This window comes from Eucyclogobius newberryi, unplaced genomic scaffold (genome assembly GCF_026437365.1).
Source record: "Eucyclogobius newberryi isolate DKJ021-1_F unplaced genomic scaffold, fEucNew1.0.hap1 SCAF_18, whole genome shotgun sequence".
In the NCBI taxonomy this organism is placed as follows: domain Eukaryota; kingdom Metazoa; phylum Chordata; class Actinopteri; order Gobiiformes; family Gobiidae; genus Eucyclogobius; species Eucyclogobius newberryi.
In genome coordinates this window covers 9,088,759-9,109,307 of record NW_027315812.1, presented here as the reverse complement: position 1 = coordinate 9,109,307, position 20,549 = coordinate 9,088,759, and the positions used below count along the sequence as shown (strand labels likewise).

The 20,549-nt window shown below is 42.3% G+C and overlaps 1 protein-coding gene across 3 annotated transcripts in view; it reads right to left on the bottom strand.

Moving 5' to 3' along the window:
• LOC140364374 (ribosomal protein S6 kinase alpha-3) overlaps positions 1-20,549 on the bottom strand; it is a 77,446-nt gene that overhangs the window by 36,449 nt on the left and 20,448 nt on the right. Inside the window, exon 1 of one of the 3 annotated variants that reach the window (XM_072450479.1) lies at positions 14,207-14,232. The exons of the other annotated variants lie outside the window; for them this stretch is intronic. The gene's annotated coding sequence lies outside the window, so the exon portion shown is untranslated. Of the gene's footprint in view, positions 1-14,206; positions 14,233-20,549 lie in introns of those variants that run through there. 3 annotated transcript variants of the gene reach the window in all.

Sequence of the window (20,549 nt, the reverse complement as noted above, 5' to 3'; positions counted from 1 at the left end):
TCGTCCCTCGCCACCACAGACATTGTCTGACTCCATCGCCACCACAGACATTGTTGATTCATTTCTCCCTGTGGCCCTCAGAGGCAACTGTTGTTGTGATTTTGGGCCTTACAAAAATAAATTGATTTGATTTGATTTGAATATTATTCACGATTATCGAGACTGCATCAGTAAAATCTTAACTTTTCTTTCATTCCTGTGGTCTAACATGTTATAATTCCTCTAATTTGTTACCGGCTTTACAAAATGTAACTTTCTGAAAAACAATATAAAGTGAAAACAGCAAAAACAGCCAGATAAAATCAAGTTCTTTACATTTAGGTCTATTTTATGGACAAGAGATGGAACTAAAAAGACTGTCACGATTATTACTTTTTGGTTCTTACGATTATATTGTGACACGATTATCGATTAATTGTGACATCCCTAACAGGACTAAACCCAGTCTAAACCCAGTCTAAACCGGGACTAAACCAAGGTATTCATTTACATACTTTTGATACTTTTAATACCATTTGTTTTTTTTATATCACCTTTATTTATCCAGACAGATTAACTGAGAACCAATTACTCTTTACAAAGACGACGGTCAAGAGGCAGCGGCAGAACAGAGCAGCGAGAAATAATCACAAAACGAGATATTTTGGTCCATTTCCCGACCCGAGCACCTTCTATATGACTGAATACAGACTGGAAACATCCCACAAGAGCAGCAGAAACATTTTTTCACTTCTCGTTTCCCGTTATTTCCCTCGTTGTTATCCTTGTGTATATTGTTATATACTGTTACGTCTGCTCCTTTCAAATAACCTTTAGCGGCGCGTACACTACTCACAGCTGTAGCTTGGACCGGACCATCGCGCCGCTGAGACGGGGGGGTGGTTCTGTCGGAGCGGGACGTCCGGCGAAGCAGACGACGCAGCGACTTGAGCCGGGCCCTGAGCGCGCCGATCAGTCCGGAGACGGCGCAGGCACACGCTTTGCACGCCGTCATGTCGGAACGGTACGAACGAACGCGGTACGAGCGAACACGGGACGAGCGAACACGGGACGGCGCTCGAGAGGGAACTACGAGTCGATGGACGGCTCAAGGCAAACGATTTTGTAAAACATGATCAAACATCCAAGTTCTGGTAGAAAACGATTTAGTAGCAGCAGAGATGTCAAAGAAGATGAAACATGTGAAAAGAAGATGAAAAATGTGAAAATAAGGATTTATTGTCAACTTCGGTCACTTGTAGGAACAAAAAAAAAAAGAAGAAGCAACAATCATAACAAGAAAAATGACTATTCCAAAAAGTGTATTTCAAAAAAGTGCATTCAAATCTCAGGATAAAAAGAATTGTTGCAACATTCTTCTACATAAAAACACAGATATCTTCAGCGGCGTCTTGTGACTTCGTCGACAATCATTTAAAAAAGACTTTGCTAGCCTTTTACATAAAAACAGAAAATGAGCCTGAATTCCAAAGGCAAGAAATCCAGAAATGTCACGGTCCGGTCTTTTAAACGTGGTAGAATCCGAAAGGCCTCGCGCTCGTCTCTTCACCGTGGCGACCGGAGCGGGTCTACGCTGATGTGTCTTTGGAGCGGGACTGAGGGGAACCCCGTGAGACAGGGGGGAGACAGGGGGGGAACAGGGGGGATATGGGGAATCTCCACTCGCCCCAGCTGATGGAAACAGTGATCCTTCGTAAACACACCGGGCGGGGAGGGGGCGGCGGGGGGAGGTGGGGGAGGGAGGGGGTGTCCTGTAAGCCTGGGGCGGGCGCTTTGCTGATTAATATGGCATCTTAGTCCATCACATTTTGTTGTGGGATTACAAGGGTGAACGCGGACGACGGCAGACAGGTGACGGGAGGGAGTGACGCCGCTTTTCATGTGCACATTGATGGGCACTTTCTTTGTGGCGACGCCCGTTCAATCGACCCGTGTGAATTTAGGCGCGTTTGATCGGAGCCCGAGAACTCTGTGCCCAGCCGGGATGGACGTAGCGGCGTCGAAGTATTGACGTATCAACACTGATTTGGTCAAATATAGGTCTCGATACCGTTATGCAGACATTGATACACTAGTGTGTACATATTAAGCCTATTTTTTATTCTTGTTTTTTTATCTTATAGCTTGTTTTTATCCCATTGCAGATTTATATTGTTTCTTTTTTTTTACGTATTCATTGTTCATCATTTTATGTTGCACCAAATCCAGTTCCTATCTTTGTGAATTCTGTTCATTGACAATGGCACTAAACCCTTTCCGATTCTGATACTAATTTGCGTATTTATTTCAGACTATTGCAGCTATTTCTTTATCGTTCAGTGTTGGACACACTCCACCAGCAGCACATTGGAGTGAGCATGTTCTCTCTTTGGCCTTTAGAGCGCATTTGAAACCCTTTTTATATTGATTGAAACTCCATCAGACATAAAGGTAAGATAATCCTTTATTGTCCCACATGGGTTAGACCATTATCAAATATCTGTATATGTACACACACAAAAAACCTCCACACTACTAGGCATCGTACCATTCTGATTATTTAATGAACTTACTTTTGACCAATCAATCAAATATATCTTGTTTTGTGCTTGGATGTAGTGCTGGTCTATTAGTTCTGCTTTTTAAGATGTAAATACAGAGTTGTTGCAGGGATGAGACGATATAAACTGTTTGTGGTACGATTGTTGTGAGAAGAAACATGATTGTATTAGTCATAATTGACATTGAGACCAAAACAACAGCTATATTCATATTCATAGTCATTCCAATGATCTTAATAGCATTGTTTTTGTTTGTGAGAAGCTTATTAAATATGTTTTCTGAAAGATAAAGTCAAATGAATGGGCACTATATACATTTCAGTTTACATTGTTTGAGTGCAGATTGAACTGAAATGACTAAACTCTCATGTTTATTGTCAGTGTTGGTGATGGTTCTCACACAGACTTGGAACATAGAGGAGCAGAGGGTACAGCAGGGGTGTCCCGCTGCCCCCCCCCCCTCTTTAACGCTCAGCGACCAGTGGAACAGCACCACGACGGATCAAAGCCGCGCCACACACGGAACATGAGCAACTGTCAGCAGCACAACAGCTATTTACACGTTTACAAGTCGACAAACGCACATGTGAGCGCGAATAACTGCGCTGTCGGTAACTCCAGACGTGAACGAGAGCTGATACGGACAGTTTTTAATGTCATAATTATTATTTCAATTAGTGGGAGGGACATGTTGTACAAAATATGTCGTTTTGCATTAGTTTGTGGAGAAAAGTTGAGAAAAAAGGTTGAAAATGATTGTAAAAAGGACGCCAAATCGAAGGAACTATTTACACGCACAAGGAACACATTTTAAGAAAAATTCAAGAAAATAAAGTTGTTGTTATGTATTTATTTGTAAATGAATAAATATTGTGTAAACTATGCACGTTTTGGCTCGTTTACAGTCAAGTTGCCAAGTAATATTTATGGAATCCCATTAAATCTGCTTCTAACCAGGAAGAACTAAACTAAAATATACCGTATTTTCCGGACCATAAGTCGCACCTTTTTTCATAGTTTTGGCCGGGGTGCGACTTATACTTAAATACTTATACTTATATTCCAGAGCGACTTATGTGATATTATTTGTTATTTTCACACTTGCAATCGCATTTCATACTCCAGTGTAACTTATATATGTTTGTTATGTTTATGTTATGCATTTTTTGGCTGGTGCGACTTATAGTCCAGAAAATACGGTAATCTTAACTGCATTCGGGGAAAATATATAAATATAAAAACAACCAAAACTGCAGTTCTAGAGACAATTTATAAGAGAAAATACTTTGGGTTTTAAATTGAGATATTAATTAAAAAAAAATATCAGTAACTCTGCAACAGCATTGTATGATCTGCAGCTCAAGTCTGTTAAAGCGCTTTTAATACTTGATTGGATTACTCAGAACACAATGTCCAGACTATTCTTCTGCCTGCAAATATCACGTTGAGGTTAAAGCATCGCACTTAACAGTAGACAGTAGAGTTGAAACAAAAGTGCAGAAATATCACTTCATCTCTAATCTGCCTTTGTAAAATCTTAACATTTTGCAAATCCCCCAAAACAACAGTCGCATTTATAACCATTTGTTCCCATTTGTTTGTATTGTCCCTCAAGTGCATAAAGCTTTCCACGCTTCCATTCAATCTCGACTTCGCCTCTGAGCTCACACGCCGCTAAAGGGCAACTCGCCGCCACGGAAACGCACAGGTCAATATAAACAATAGCGAGACGCGGGGAAAGCCGGACCCCCACAGACCCGGCTGTCGGTCAAACCCGGACACAATGTCAAGTGACGCGGCGAGACAGGAATGACATTTATTAAATTACACTCACCTGTTCTCGCCTCGTGTACAGAGAGCGCAGAGTGGCACGCGGGAACAGTAAAGCCAATAATACACTCAATTATACGCTCAATAATACACCATGTACGCACTCCATTTCACTTTACATTATTATTATTATTAACTGTCGCAATCGTGCAAATGATTAGATTACAAGCGTTTTCAGTTCAGCGGGCTTTTATTTATTTCCCGCGGGCCTCTGATTAAATATAGCTCCTTCCTCACAGTTTATTGAAGACGTAAAGGTGTCGGAGAAGTCACACCAGCGTCAGATCCTTAATTCGCGCCACTCTCAAAAATAGACCTTTAGTCCTGATCCAGCAGACACGAGATACTCCAAACCAATCATATTTAAAAGTATGAAGTGTAAACTCAAATGGGACACGTAAAACATCAGCTGGAGGATCAAGAAGGACACATTCGACCTATAGTGAAAAAGCAAAAGGCGTCAGCACGGATTCTGAATCATAATCATCACATTTGATTTCAGAACCGTGTATACGGGCCTCAAGACTCCTGCCATGGACACAATCCGTGAATTTATTTGGAGTATACTTTTGTGATGGCCATAACAAAACAATAAATAAAAATGGATGACTCGCAGATGATCAAGGACTGGACCAACATGAATTGACATACGGAAAATGGAGAAGATCGTGAAACTGGACAGATTTGACCAATCGGGATGTTTATTTTGGAGTTTGTGCCGCTTGTTTTATCTGGATGTCACGTATTGTGATTTTCTCTCGTCTGCCATGTTCTCTCGGGTCTTGTTGGAAATCAAACTTTTGATGCCGGCTGCACATGGAGCCTGGCATATGTGCTATCCACTCTGCCACAGAGTGCCCGTCTGGGTGGGTTTCCTCCTGGGTCTTGGTTGGGTTTCCTCCTGGGTCTTGGGTGGGTTTCCTCCTGGGTCTTGGGTGGGTTTCCTCCTGGGTCTTGGTTGGGTTTCCTCCTGGGTCTTGGGTGGGTTTCCTCCTGGGTCTTGGGTGGGTTTCCTCCTGGGTCTTGGGTGGGTTTCCTCCTGGGTCTTGGGTGGGTTTCCTCCTGGGTCTTGGGTGGGTTTCCTCCTGGGTCTTGGGTGGGTTTCCTCCTGGGTCTTGGGTGGGTTTCCTCCTGGGTCTTGGGTGGGTTTCCTCCTGGGTCTTGGGTGGGTTTCCTCCTGGTTCCTGGGTGAGGGTGGGTTCCTGGGTGAGGGTGGGTTCCTGGGTGAGGGTGGGTTCCTGGGTGAGGGTGGGTTTACTCTGTTACATTGTGTACATTGCGTTTCTGTCTGACATTTGGGCCGGATCATTCTGGCTATATTAATAAACATAATATTTACATACTAAATGTTCATTAATCTGTTGTTTTATAAAATCCCAGTGCGATTTGTCCCAGTGAATACAAACCTGAATGATCCATAGGGTCTTTAAATCAGGAGATGTCTCCAATCGTTATGGGACACTGTAAATCCATAATGCAGAATACAGTGGCCCTTCCCCCTCCTCCCTCGGCCCATCTTTACTGTCTAGGGGTGAATGTGGGTCAGGGTCGAAATCAGTGTCCCGTAGCAGTGTTCCGTCCAAAGCTGTTATGCAACACAATTACACGCCGGATGCTCCCTCCCTCTCCCCCCCCTCCCCCTCTCTCCCCCTCGGATGGTTGGGATTTAGACCGGCGTGGACCACTTCCTCTGCCTGTGGCTCAGATGACTCGGGCAGAGCGGTCCACACCTGTCCCACACCACACTCGGGGGTTAGAGCATAAGAGCACGGCTTATGGGACGTCGAGTGCTTAATTGAGCTTATGTAACGTCCGCAGTACGTGACCTTGTGAGTGCAGGGGGTGCTCCAGTACGTGACCTTGTGAGTGCAGGGGGTGCTCCAGTACGTGACCTTGTGAGTGCAGGGGGTGCTCCAGTACGTGACCTTGTGAGTGCAGGGGGTGCTCCAGTACGTGACCTTGTGAGTGCAGGGGGTGCTCCAGTACGTGACCTTGTGAGTGCAGGGGGTGCTCCAGTACGTGACCTTGTGAGTGCAGGGGGTGCTCCAGTACGTAACCTTGTGAGTGCAGGGGGTGCTCCGGCGTCCGCAGTGCGTAACCTCGTGAGCGCAGGGGGTGCTCCGGCGTCCGCAGTGCGTAACCTCGTGAGCGCAGGGGGTGCTCCGGCGTCTGCAGTACGTAACTTCGTGAGTGCAGGGGGTGCTCCAGTACGTAACTTCGTGAATGCAGGGGGTGCTCCGGAGTCCGCAGTGTGTAACCTCGTGAGTGCAGGGGGTGCACCAGTACGTAACCCCGTGAGTGCAGGGGGTGCTCCAGTACGTAACTTCGTGAATGCAGGGGGTGCTCCGGAGTCCACAGTGTGTAACCTCGTGAGTGCAGGGGGTGCTCCAGTACGTAACCTTGTGAGGGCAGGGGGTGCTCCAGTACGTAACCTCGTGAGGGCAGGGGGTGCTCCAGTACGTAACCTCGTGAGTGCAGGGGGTGCCCCAGTACGTAACCTCGTGAGTGCAGGGGGTGCTCCAGTACGTAACCTCGTGCGGGCAGGGGGTGCTCCAGTACGTAACCTCGTGAGTGCAGGGGGTGCTCCAGTACGTAACCTCGTGAGTGCAGGGGGTGCTCCAGTACGTAACCTCGTGAGTGCAGGGGGTGCTCCAGTACGTAACCTCGTGAGGGCAGGGGGTGCTCCAGTACGTAACCTCGTGAGTGCAGGGGGTGCTCCAGTACGTAACCTCGTGAGTGCAGGGGGTGCTCCAGTACGTAACCTCGTGCGGGCAGGGGGTGCTCCAGTACGTAACCTCGTGAGGGCAGGGGGTGCTCCAGTACGTAACCTCGTGAGGGCAGGGGGTGCTCCAGTACGTAACCTCGTGAGTGCAGGGGGTGCTCCAGTACGTAACCTCGTGAGTGCAGGGGGTGCTCCAGTACGTAACCTCGTGCGGGCAGGGGGTGCTCCAGTACGTAACCTCGTGAGGGCAGGGGGTGCTCCAGTACGTAACCTCGTGAGGGCAGGGAGTGCTCCAGTACGTAACCTTGTGAGTGCAGGGGGTTCTCCGGCGTCAATGTGGGGTTTTGTGGAGCGTAAAAATTGACATTTACTGGGTCGATAACGCCAATGTAGGGAAGTAAAGGTTATGAGTAATTAATAGGTCATAATACAATCGTAAAAACAGAAATATATAATAATTGTGACATTTTTACTAGGTTTTATTCACTCTCAAGAAAAAATTGACTATTTCCACCTAAATGAGGACTTTTTTAGTTAAATCAAAAGCAATTTTAGTGCCATTTCTGCTCAAGAGTTCCTCAAAAGAATAAACTAACTGTAAAGAGATTTTTTTTTTTCTTACAGTTTATGTCAACTTAATCATTCATGAAGTTTGATTTCATAAAGTCGAGAAAATGAGAAGGAAAGAAAATGCAAGATTTTAATGTGGTTTTGGTCGTGATGTTTATTGTTGACGACTCCCGACTTAATCACATATTTTATTCAATGCCAAAAACATTCAAGTGACTATAAGACCAACTTTGTGGAGATAAACTAAGATTAACAGTAACAAAGACCAAGCAAAAAATAAATGCTACAGATGGTAATGAGCTAAAATGTTATGAAAAGCTACGAATCAATATTTGTCACAGCTTAATATATAAATTTAGTTGCAGTTTTAAAAGCGTGCAGGCTTTAACTGACGGAGGGCTGGGAAAATGTCTATCGTTAATTAATGCAGATTCAAGATTCAACATTTGTTTTTATCGTCCAAAAATACAATATAAAGTGATTGATGCCACTTTAGTTCATGTTGGCGAGTTTGATTTCCCTGGAAACCAAAAGCATTTAACATAATGAGAGCAGCTCCATCTACAGACAGATTTACACACTGCACTCGGCAATTACTCAACTGTCACAATGAAAGTTCAAATGTTCATTTCATCATATTAAAAACAACAAAGGTACTATTGTTTTTAGTGTCACTACAATAGTCTTTATAGTCAGAGAATAAACTTTATTTTATTTTCCTTTTCACAATCCTAGTTAGTCTGATCTGATTCTGATACAAAAGAGACCTCACGGACTGTAACAGTGACAAAAATAAAGACCTATATAATGTTTTAGTTGCCTGATAATAACAAACGTATGTAAATTCAACAGAAATGTGTCTTTATTTGAGGTTTAATTATCAGGCAAATGTGAAATGAGTCACAAAAGTGCACCTTAAACCCTCATTTTTAATTCTAATCACTTTTTTTTGTAGAACATTTTACAATAAACAACTATATTCAAATGTTTTTCAGAGGTTTTAAAGAGCTTAGTCACCCTTAATTCAGACATCAATATCACAACATTAATATCAAGTTTGTCACCATATCCAATTTGTGTAACATTTTTGTTGAACTGTGTTACAATTATTGTGTTAAAAAAAACAAGCCAATTTAACGATTATTGGCCATTATTAAGACTAAACAACTGTGAAATCTTTCATTTTCTTTCATTCTCATGGTCCAACACATACTACTCCTCAAATTTGTGTTCAGCTTTACAAAATCAAACTTTCTGAAAGAGACAAAATAAAGCTGAATGTGACAAAGAAAGCCTGATAAAAAAGTTATTTACATTTAAGTCTATTTTCTGGACGATAGATTGCCATTTTTGCTTTTAAAACTGTCACGATTATTATTTTTCTGTTCTCACGATTATACGGTGACCAGAATAATTACAGTAATATATTCATTTTTTATTTTTTTTTCCCAAACATAAAACAACAAACACTACAGGCCCAGAAAGAACAAATTCAGTAGTATTTTTCGGACTATAAGTCACACTGGAGTATAAGTGGCACTGGAGTACAAGTCACACCAGCCAAAAAAATCATAATAGAGAAGAAAAACACAAATAAGTTGCACTGGAGTATGAAATGGGGTTGCAAGTGTGAAAATAACAAATAATATATAAAGTCGCACCCCGGCCAAAACTATGAAAAAAGGTGCAATTTATGGTCTGGAAAATAAGGTAATAAATTAAAAAACAGAAGGGGAGGCATCCAAAAAAAATATCATTTTTTTTTTTTTATCATCAATTTTTTTCAGATTGTTTAGATTCTAAAAATGACTGTCCTCTTTTACAAACATTACATCGAGCGGTCTTGAATTATTATTTCAGGGATCATTAAATCAGATTCCTCACAGCCGCACGACTCGCTCAGTGAACGTCAAAGGGAAGCACAGGCCTGACATCTCTCTCATGTCCACAGATTTGGAGCAGATCCTGATGTTACACAGTGGAACATGAAGAATGGATGAAGCTCATGTTTTATTCAGGCGCCTCAGACTCCAGAGGCGAATCTGTGCAGCCCGAATCTGCTGCTCCAAAAACTAGTGTCTGTCTCCTTTTCCCAGCGTTTTTTTGTTAGATATTTTCGCTTTTTTGACAACTTGTTTGAATGTCTGTGCGTGGAGGAGAAAATGTAATGTATTTTCTGGACATTAAGTCGCACCATTTTTCAAAGTTTCGGCCGGGGTGCAACTTATACTTCTATGTGATATTATTAATTATTTTCACACTTACAACCTTATTTCATACTCCTGTGCATGTTATTTTTATTTTCTATTATGCATTTTTTGGCTGGTGCGACTTATACTCCTCCGGTGCGACTTGTACTACTCCGGTAGGTGCGACTTGTACTACTCCGGTAGGTGCGACTTGTACTACTCCGGTAGGTGCGACTTGTACTACTCCGGTAGGTGCGACTTGTACTACTCCGGTAGGTGCGACTTGTACTACTCCGGTAGGTGCGACTTGTACTACTCCGGTAGGTGCGACTTGTACTACTCCGGTAGGTGCGACTTGTACTCCTCCGGTAGGTGCGACTTGTACTCCTCCGGTAGGTGCGACTCCTCCGGTAGGTGCGACTTGTACTACTCCGGTAGGTGCGACTTGTACTACTCCGGTAGGTGCGACTTGTACTACTCCGGTAGGTGCGACTTGTACTCCTCCGGTAGGTGCGACTTGTACTCCTCCGGTAGGTGCGACTTGTACTCCTCCGGTAGGTGCGACTTGTACTCCTCCGGTAGGTGCGACTCCTCCGGTAGGTGCGACTTATACTCCGGAAAATACGGTAACTGGTTTGGTTGATTTGGTCGTTTTAGTGACCGTTTCATCGTCGTGCGAGGCTGAAACTTACAGTAAAACGCACTCCAAAACCAGATCCTTTTGGTTCGGACAAGGAAAAATACACTATCTTTTTAAAGTTTCTTAAAACACATGAAATGTATGAAAAATTTTTTGCTTAAAAATTGCACTGCCAAGACGAATGCAGTTCTACAAACAAACAAGCAGTTATCGTTGACAATATCCACGTCACCAAACTACATTTACACCTGACTTGAACAGGTGTTTTGGCATCTCCAGTATGAATAATGCATCCAATTAACAACATTATAAATCCTCACACATTTTTCTGAGGAACAGCCAGAGAGGAGGAACATGCCCGCCCCCTTAATTGCACAAACGAACCCTCTGAACCCCGTCTAACTGGCATCTAGTTAATCATAAAGTTATTATTAAGTTAAATATGGCTTCTTTTCCATTGTCCATTAAAGCTTATGAACGCTTTTTCGATGAAACATTTTCCAAAAGCTTCACAAATGTCTGAAGCATTATAATAACCTGATATAAGAGTGTAACGTCGAGGGTTATTTTATGACTGCTAAAACTTTAAAACAAAGGCCTATAATTAATTCATGTTACTTGACTTTTTCTTACCATTTCTCATAACATTGGCTTATAATCAAATGTGAGAAAACTTCTGGTGGAATGTCTGAGTGCGACAGGTTCATTCGAGTCCTTTTCAGGCACCGGCGGATGAGTTAGAGGAGCTCGTTAGAGCAGCTCGTTAGAGGGCAGGGATGAAGGGGGCGGGGGGTGCACAGGGGTCTAAAGTTGAGCTGAAGGTCACGACAGAAACGGCAGCGGGGACGACAAGTTCCAGCTTGGGACCGAGCTGAACCGGTGAAGTCATACAACACGGGAACGAGAGTTATGACCGAACATATCGATGATATTGACTGGTACGACTGATGAGGTCACGTGCAGAGAACGGGGGGCTAAAGATGACAAAAGCGATAACAAAAGCATCTTCTTCTATTCTTCTTTCTCGTCTGTGAACCACGTAGATCTGAGGTTTTGATCTGGACAGTAAAGACACTTTCTCAGAGTTCTTCGTTGTGTCAAGAATACAAGCGTTTCACCTTTATTTCTGAAAGACTAATCACATAGGGTAATTTGAAGAGTCACAATTATCATTCTTTTGGTAATATAATGTCCAGTGAACAAACTTTTCCGTCGCCATGGGTTCTTTTCTTCCATTTCAGACCTGCTAACCTGTAGTTTAGACGTTTCATACTTAAGCCTTTTCTCAAATGTAAATGCTTATAGTCCTGATTTTAGACAAACGTGGCCTGCACCGTGTTTCAAATTCTCCAAAATCTCATATTTACAAAGGAAAATAAAATTGCAAATCTTATCACAGCTGCAATAAATAAAATAAATAAAATAAATAAAATAAATAAAATAAATAAAATAAATAAAATAAATAAAATAAATAAAATAAATAAAATCGTGTCTCGCCTTAAGGTATTCTTCCATGTGTACATTTTCTTTGCACTGGTGGGCTTTTTTGTTATTTTTAAGTAGTACAATAAGTATATAATAGATACTAACTATTGTCTAATGTGTCTTATTTTGCTTCGTTGCCGTTCATGTTTTTCAGGTACAGAATATATCGCACATTCAGAAAAGCGTTTACTTATTCTGCGGCGTTCGAGTTGTTGCGTCTGTGGCGTAGTGTAACTTCATTATTTTCGCACGTCCTGATGCTTTGTCGTAGTAATGTATCTCGCTTTATCGTTGGTCTTCCTCTTCGGTCTCATGCTGCATTTCCTCTGCATAACGTCTTCGTCTCAACCCTCTCACTTTGCAAACTCCCTCACCAAAGCATCAAACGCGAGCTGTCCAAATGTCGCGGCCTAAATATTCACCATCAGAGCAGACGTCGAAGTCCTTTGAGAAAATTAATTGCTGTTAAATTGCTGCCGCGGAAACAAAAGGTTTAGCAAATTGCAGTTAATAGACAATACAGGCTCCATTTGCTGCCGATCGGGCCTCAGACTACATCATTCAAAGCATAAAAACTTAAAAATCAACCACGTCTGAGTAAGATATTTAATTTAATTGCCAGTTTTATCTGGTTATCAACAAAAATGACATACCAATCGCTGCATTTAAGTTATTATAGCGTGACTGAGCGTTCTGGAAGCCGTACGGGAAGAGCAAACCGCAGCTTTTGTCTAATCGATTGCCTTTGGCACATTGTTAGTATTCACACGAGGTTTTTGGGGCGTGTGCTTTTAGCGTCGCGACTGGCTCTCCATTCTGGATCTGGAGGTAAACGATGAAGATAAAAGTTGCGCAACTCGACTCTAAAAAGGGTCTTACTCGTTCTGTAAAATCGGCTTTAATGAAATTTTAAGCACGTCGCGTCACTAGTTAGCGCGGACATTTCTATCATTGTGTTCGAACTCATGGCGATTCAAAAAAAAGTCTGACTCCCGGTCGTACGTGAAGAGATTTGAGTGTCAAACAGCCTTTTTTTCAACTATATTTCGGGTCTTGCTGCGGTGAAATGCCACGGCGACGAGTGGCAAACAGGACGTCACTGGACCTATTTCTGTTGTTAAGCCGTTTCAGATCAACATAATGAAGAAAATGTGAAACGATGATGTGCAAATGTTATAGTTCAATACCGAATACCTGCAGAAAATGTCCTCTTTAAGACAAACACCGTGTTGCTAAGGAATACGACGGCGCGACGTAAACCGACGCCGATACCGACGGGGGAAGATTGCGGCCGCTAAAGCGACTTCAGGCAGAGTTCAGCCATTTTCTCACCCAGAGAAACTAGTGCGGGCAAGTCTCCGACGAGAGCTCTCATCGTTTTAGGAACAACAACCGAACTGAGGGAAAGACAAGATACAACAGGCTGCATGAAAACCTAATGACAAGGTGATAATCGCAGTGTTGAAGACGGCGTACTTCGAATATGCTCAGAGTTAGAGATGTGGCGCTTTTGGATCCCGAATAGCAGTGGTGGAGGAGCAGAGAACGTCACTCAGGGGATAATAACATTGCGAAAAGAGAAGAGCGAAATAGAGGTCCGAGTCATTCATTCCCATCATTCAACGGGTATTACGAACTCGTGCTTGATCCTGCACGAATGAATGAACCGATCAAATACAGAGTCATAGCGTTAACGCGATCAGAATGCACAAATCTGGTATTTTAAAAAGGATAGACCATAAAAACAGTAAAGCTTTATGACTTCGCAGCTGTATTGACAAGCGTTTGAGAGTTGAATTGAACACCAGAACACGAACTAGACAGTTTTTTGTAATTGATACCGTATTTTCAGTACTTTAAGGCAACTGGACAATAAGGCACGTTAAGCGAAACAAAACGTGTACCACACAAAATCGCTTCAAGGTCAGTAAGCACAACCAGAATTAATCCACATATAAGGAGCACTGGATTATAATGCATACTGTCGTTTGAGAAAATGAAAGGCTTTTTAGTGCTCCTTATAGTGTGGAAAATACGGTACTTGAAATCCCATCATCCTTTATCTAATGGCTTGGACTTGAAACCAAATCGTTCAAATCTTTACATGAATTGTCCAAAGTCTGACAAAAACCAAGACAAAACCAGGCCATAACAAACGTCAAAACTGTAAAATCCCAGATACATGTTTTTCCTAAAGTGTCCGACGTTAAAGTAAATCTTTCCGTCTGACCTGTAGTCGACTCCTGACGTGAAAGAGCAGCGCCTTCATGGTCCTCGCCGCGCCGCGCTCACCCTGCGTTTGGGACTTTATCTCGTCACGCGACTCGCCCAGCTGTTTCGGGACAGGGATTACGTCACTTCCTGTCATTGTTTCCCCGGCAACAACATCTGGACAGGAAGCCCTCGCATCTGCCCGTCGGGGGAGAGAGAGAAAGAGAGCGCGCCGCAGCCAATGGGAAGTCCGCGAGCACGACTGGTGAACGTGACGGGCGAACACGACGGGCGAACGCCGGCGGCGCGTTTCCAAAAGTGGATTGCGGGATTTACGACGGACAGCGAACACGCTGGAGGAAGGAAAGAGTCGAAAAATAAACAAAAGCTGGAAGTATTCATTTGAGCTTCACAATGTAACTTTTCTGGCTGTGGGTTGGGCTGTCCGTCTGCTTTGCCGCCTGGAATGTTCCGCAGTACAGCTTTAAAGTTTAAACGGTCTGAAGACAAGTACAGCTCATCTAAAAACTCAAAGAAAAACCACGAGCGGGATCAACAAAACAAACGTGTCCGTCCCGTTTATAGGTTTACATGTGATCGTCGCCACAACGAATTCTGATGTTGTTACAGAAAATATCACAATAAACGTGAACTTTCTGCCGCCGATGCAACAACTTTAAAGCAGGATTGTCCCAAAGAAGCTAAAAAACACAAGCTGTAATAAATAAAGAGCATTTCGAGTCGTACATGTTTATTATTAAAACCTCTACAGCTGAAATTTGAATATATTACTGAAAAATTACTAAACGGTTTAGTGCACAGATAAATGAATAACTATTAGCTCCAAAAAATATTGTTCCAGCTAACCTTTTATAAATGCCCATTGTTAGAAAGCTGGTTCATTTCTTTGTGATCGCTTTTTTCTTGCAGCCAAAAGTATCCATCTACTGTTTCCACTGCATGAGTTGTATGTCCCAGGTACATACAGTAGTTTTACAGCCATGTGAGATGTTAAAGGTGGAATGGACGATTTTTGGGCCCAAAGCTGAGTCTCTTTTCCTTGTGGCGTGGACAGCCGATTAGTCCTGCCAAGTATCAATCATAAAACGCACCTACCGCTCACCTGCAGCCTCGTTCTGGCTCGTCCCCATGAGCAGCACGTTTCTGCATGTCTAAGCGCATTGATCTATCATAATATAGTTCCCTCAGTGTACAGGACAAAATTAAGACAGAGAAAGACAGTTCGAGCTGACTCAGAAGAGACGGAAATCTACGGAGACGAGAGATGTGATGCGATCCGTCGTGCTAATAAACAAACGCACGTGTAGCAGCGAGGCTTTTTTCTGCTTCCGCAAGGGGGGAGTGGCATGCGCACTTCCACTTGAGTTCTCAAATCGGCGAAAAATCGTCCATTACGCCTTTAATGTTGGGAATACTTTGCAGTCGGGACATTTACGTTGGTCTGGGTGTGCCTCAATTTTGATTATGCTTTGTTGGACGTCAAGTGCTACTTGTGTGTCATGTTTTGGTTTGTGTTTTGTTCTCTGGTCGTGATCTGTGTGTTTGAACCCGATCAAATTGAGAAAAAGAAAAGTGACGCTTTATTATTATTCCAGGCAAACTATTGTGCCATGACAATAAAATTCTAAAAACATGCAATAGTCGATCTGAAACAAATTTTGAACGTTTGAATCAGAAGTATGAGGTGCCAAAAGCTATTTATCCAGCTTTCCATCTATTTTTTTTTATCTGGGATTTTTCCCACAAAGCATTGGTTGCCAACTTCATAATTTTAATAGAAAACGCATCTATTTGTGGCATATTTTAATAATTTCACCGATAGACGAGCAGAATGTATAAACAAGCACTGACAAAACACAAAAACTGCAAAACGACGCACAGGAAACCTTGTGTCGTTACCGGTCCTGGCGCAAATAGAGGCTTCTTTGACCGAGTGTTTTGACAGGGTGAGTTCACAGAGCCCGGCGTCGAACCCAAAGGTCACGTAAAGGTCAAAACTAAAGACAGGAACCAGAAAATGTGACGAGAAATTCCACAAGAGGAGCCGAAGAGAGGGGCTTGTCGAGTCGCTGTTAGATTCCTGATCACATCCAACTGCAACTGCGATATACGGTCCAGAGCTATAGGGGCGTTATGTGACTGCACTGGCCTTGGTTTGAGTAATAAATGTTCTTCTGTTCAGGTTTCTCCTCACCCGCAGCGACAGACACAAACACTTTTTCTCAGGTGCGACTGTGAGAAAACACTGAGACACATCCGCTGTAACGCCAACCGCGACCAAGTGAAAACGAAGGCGATCGCTTTGTGAAACGCTCTCCGTGACAATTCAAATGTTACACAATTCAGAATCAGAATAGGTTAAATATTTGAGTTTGATTAAAAAAAACAACTGCTTGGCGCCGGCTTTTCCCACGCCAGGAACTTGCCTTTGGGCTCCATCTACTGGCTGCAGAGGGCATTACATAAAGCAAAACCAAAACTAGCTTCCCTCCGACATGCTAAGTCAGCTATGGAGTTGGAATGATCGTACTTTGAAGGCAGAAATGCTCAGGAACGAGTCTGGTGTTGATTTATGGCCTTTTATAAGAGTTTTATAAGAGCTTTTCAATAAGAGTGTTTTATAAGTTCTGTTTTTTTTATTATCATTTACTTATTTACCACTACACTGGAATTTCCCCATTGTGGGACAAATAAAGGCTCATCTTATCTTATCTTAAACAGAGCAGAAGAGTCATGTCATAGGCAGAATATGACGTCATACTTTGGAGGAATTCAGAATGTTTGTGATGCTCAAAGGAGAAGAGGATTGATCAAACAAGCGTGAATTAAACTGAATGAAGATGAATCGTGTGCAGAGAACAGGGGGATGCTGGGACATGCGCTAGTTTCCCACGAACATTGTTTCATCTGTTTTGCACCGTCGCCCCTCGAGGAAACCGCTACTGTTCCGATTTCGGGCGTCACAAAAACAAATTGACTTGTGGAAAATAAATAAGTCTGGTGCAAGATCACGAGTCCCCGCCCACCGCTGCTGACAGGCTGCTCGGGCGGGACTGAAGGCGGGGTCAAATGCAGAGGACAATTGTATCAGGACGATTACGGTAGTTGTGTTTTTGTAGAGGGCCTTAGCCGACTTTGAAATTAATCCTGGTTTAAGTTAATTGGCCCATTGCGGATAGAGAAAAGACTTTTGCTCCAGTGAAAGTATTTGTATTGTAAACATTTGTATCAGTTAAAAATATGTAAATATGCGAGTTTAAGCATGTTCGTTTGGTCTTAGTGCGACGTTATGAAGCATGTAGGTGCTTTTGTGACGGGGACAGAGGGCCGTGTTTAGGAAAACCGGCGCCGGCTCTCGGAGATTACATCATCACCCGCGAACTCACAATAGACCATTACCCACAATTCACTGCTCTGGACACAACACGCGCACGTAAACAGCAGAGTCGGAGGCTGGTCGGACGTGGGACGCGCAGTCGGACTCTAACTCGGTCAATACTTCCTCGGCGTTCATCGATACTCACTGTGCTGCAGCTGAGGGGGCGGGGCTTTCCGTTTTAGGAGCTTCCTCGCCTCCCCGGGGACGAGGAGGAAATCTGAGAAGCGCAACAACATTCAGACACTCGTTAAAATCGACCGAATTGTTTGGGTTTTTTCCAGCAGAAAGCTAAAAATGGACGATGGCGATGATGATGGCGCCAAATGGAGTCATGAAGGCCGTTTCCTCATCAAGTCAGGGTCATTTTAAGTACGATGCTGGGCTGTAAAACTAAATTGCTCTTTAATATTATAATTTTTTGTAAAAAGGTCTTTATTTTTTTATAGACTGTATACTGGATATATGTGCACAGTCTTGTCATTTGGAGTAGTTTGTAGCAGATCTTTAAATGCATTAGGTTGGATTGGCCCGTTGTTTTGGTTAAAATCACATAAATAGTCTGGGAGATCGGGTTTTATTCAAGTAAAGCAGTTCTGTGTCGACTTAAGACATGCTGGGGCTGGTGAATAGCAATAGTGAAGCATTAAGTCTGAACTGCACTTAGAAGACCACAAGATATTTGCATGTAAAAAAAAAAAAAAAAAAAGTTAAAAAAAAAAGGATTAAAAAAATTATAAAAAAATGAACAAATCCTTATAATTCCAATAAAATTATAGTAATATGGTCAACTACGTTTTTCCCCCCTTTATTCCCTTATTTTAAACAGTATTTTGTCCAATTAAACATGTATTTTCTGTTCATGTTAATTTCCTGAGCGTAACGGAGAATTTGAATCATTGCCATCTTGTTTTACCAATTAAAAAGAAAAAAGAACAAACAGAATAGAACAATACGGAACACAACTCGACCAAAGAGCAAAAATCAAAGTAAGAACACAAGTCGACATCAACTAAACATAAAAGAAACACCAAATTATTGTCATTTGATAAAAAATTAAAGGTTCATCCACTTAAGTCTGAACTCTGCTCCAAATCACATGCTTTTACTGACTGGCTGTGGACCTCTAAATCAAAGACATAAACATATAACTGACAATTAGCAATGTCTGAATCTCAAAATATTCGTATTAATTGCCCTAAACATTGGCCTAAGTCAAGTGCCATTCGCCTGAGATATTGTGGGTATTTTAACGTAAAAACATGGAGCTGCTGCAACAAACGCTTACATTTTAATAAATGGTAATCCATTGTATAACTTTTGCTATTGTTACGTTGTTAGTAATGGTGAGATTCTGTGGGTCAGACGGTTGACATGTGTCGTAGTGCCGTGTGTGATGGGTTTAAGGAGGAGAAAGTCGGTCCAGATGGCGTTGGGATTACACACCACCTGCTCACATGAACATGGACCACACAAAGAGGGTCACTCCACGGCTACAGCGGAAATGGCCCTTCAACAACGTGTCAAGTCGTCAGAGAAGAACCCAATCGATGAATCAATCCAAGGAGTCGATCCAAACAGAATAACTTAACGTTCTCTTCTGCTCATTAACTACATCCATGAATCTCTTTATGGTCTTCACCGTCCTTCTGGACATGAAATTAAACTGAGACAAAATGATGTTAAATGTGACAAAAACTGCCAGACTATATCCTAAAAAATAATAATAAAAATAGGCTGTATATTGAACTAAAATGCTTAATTTTGCTTCTAAAATTTAGGGTTTTTTTACGAACAGTGTTCACACCTCTAGTTCACATTTGCCCTTTTTTGTTCCTAGTTTTAACCCAGTTTGAGTCAATGTGTTATTTCTTTGGTTTTGCATGTCCGCTTTTGTCTCCGCTTTTGTCTCCGCTTTTGTCTCCGCTTTTGTCTCCGCTTTTGTCTCCGCTTTTGTCTCCGCTTTTGTCTCCGCTTTTGTCTCCGCTTTTGTCTCCGCTTTTGTCTCCGCTTTTGTCTCCGCTTTTGTCTCCGCTTTTGTCTCCGCTTTTGTCTCAGTTTTTGTCTCAGTTTTTGTCTCAGTTTTTGTCTCAGTTTTTGTCTCAGTTTTTGTCTCAGTTTTTGTCTCAGTTTTGACTGTTTAAACGGGAACCAAATGATGTGCTAATTTCTACCATTCATCAACACGAACGACAACACAATACACAAAGACATTTAAGGATGTTTTGAATGTTGCAGATATTAGGAATATTTGGGCACATAAAATATCAAGAAAAACTTTTCCTCTGATAAAGTTATAACAGACACTGACATCTACAGTTCTAAACTAAATAAACTAAACTATAAAAAGGACCACGTGGGAGCTGTCTAAAATTACATCATAAAGTTGTAAATAAATTATGACTCATTAAGAGCGCGTTGAGGTTTAGGGTTTCGCCGGCCCACACAGGAAGTGACCTCATTACGGCACCAAACCAAACCAACTTCCACCTCGTACGACATCTCATTAAATCGACACCTCCTCAAACAACTTGAACCCTGTCATTTTAATATTTACGGGCTCATGTTCAGGCAAGTACACGGAAAAGGAAGAAAAAAAGCCATCTCTGCAGCCACCGAACACTTTTATTATGTTTATTATGTTTTATTGGCCACATTACAATAGGCTTACATAGGTCAAATGACGTCATATGGATTTTAACCGTTTATTCATAGGCAGAATGTCTCGCTATTTCAGGTACAAAACGGTCTCTAAATCACAAAATCCCCTGTGTCTCCCGTTTAACAGCTTTGCAATTATTCAGAAATGTGATTTTTGTACATTTAAATCGTCTCAATACTTCTGGACGCGTTTAAAATGTGCGCTATGAACCGAATCTTCAATTTTAAAGCAGAAATTGTTAAATCTGCAAACGCGGCAAACAATCTGCAGTAATTAAGTGTATTTTCCAAAATCCAGGCATAG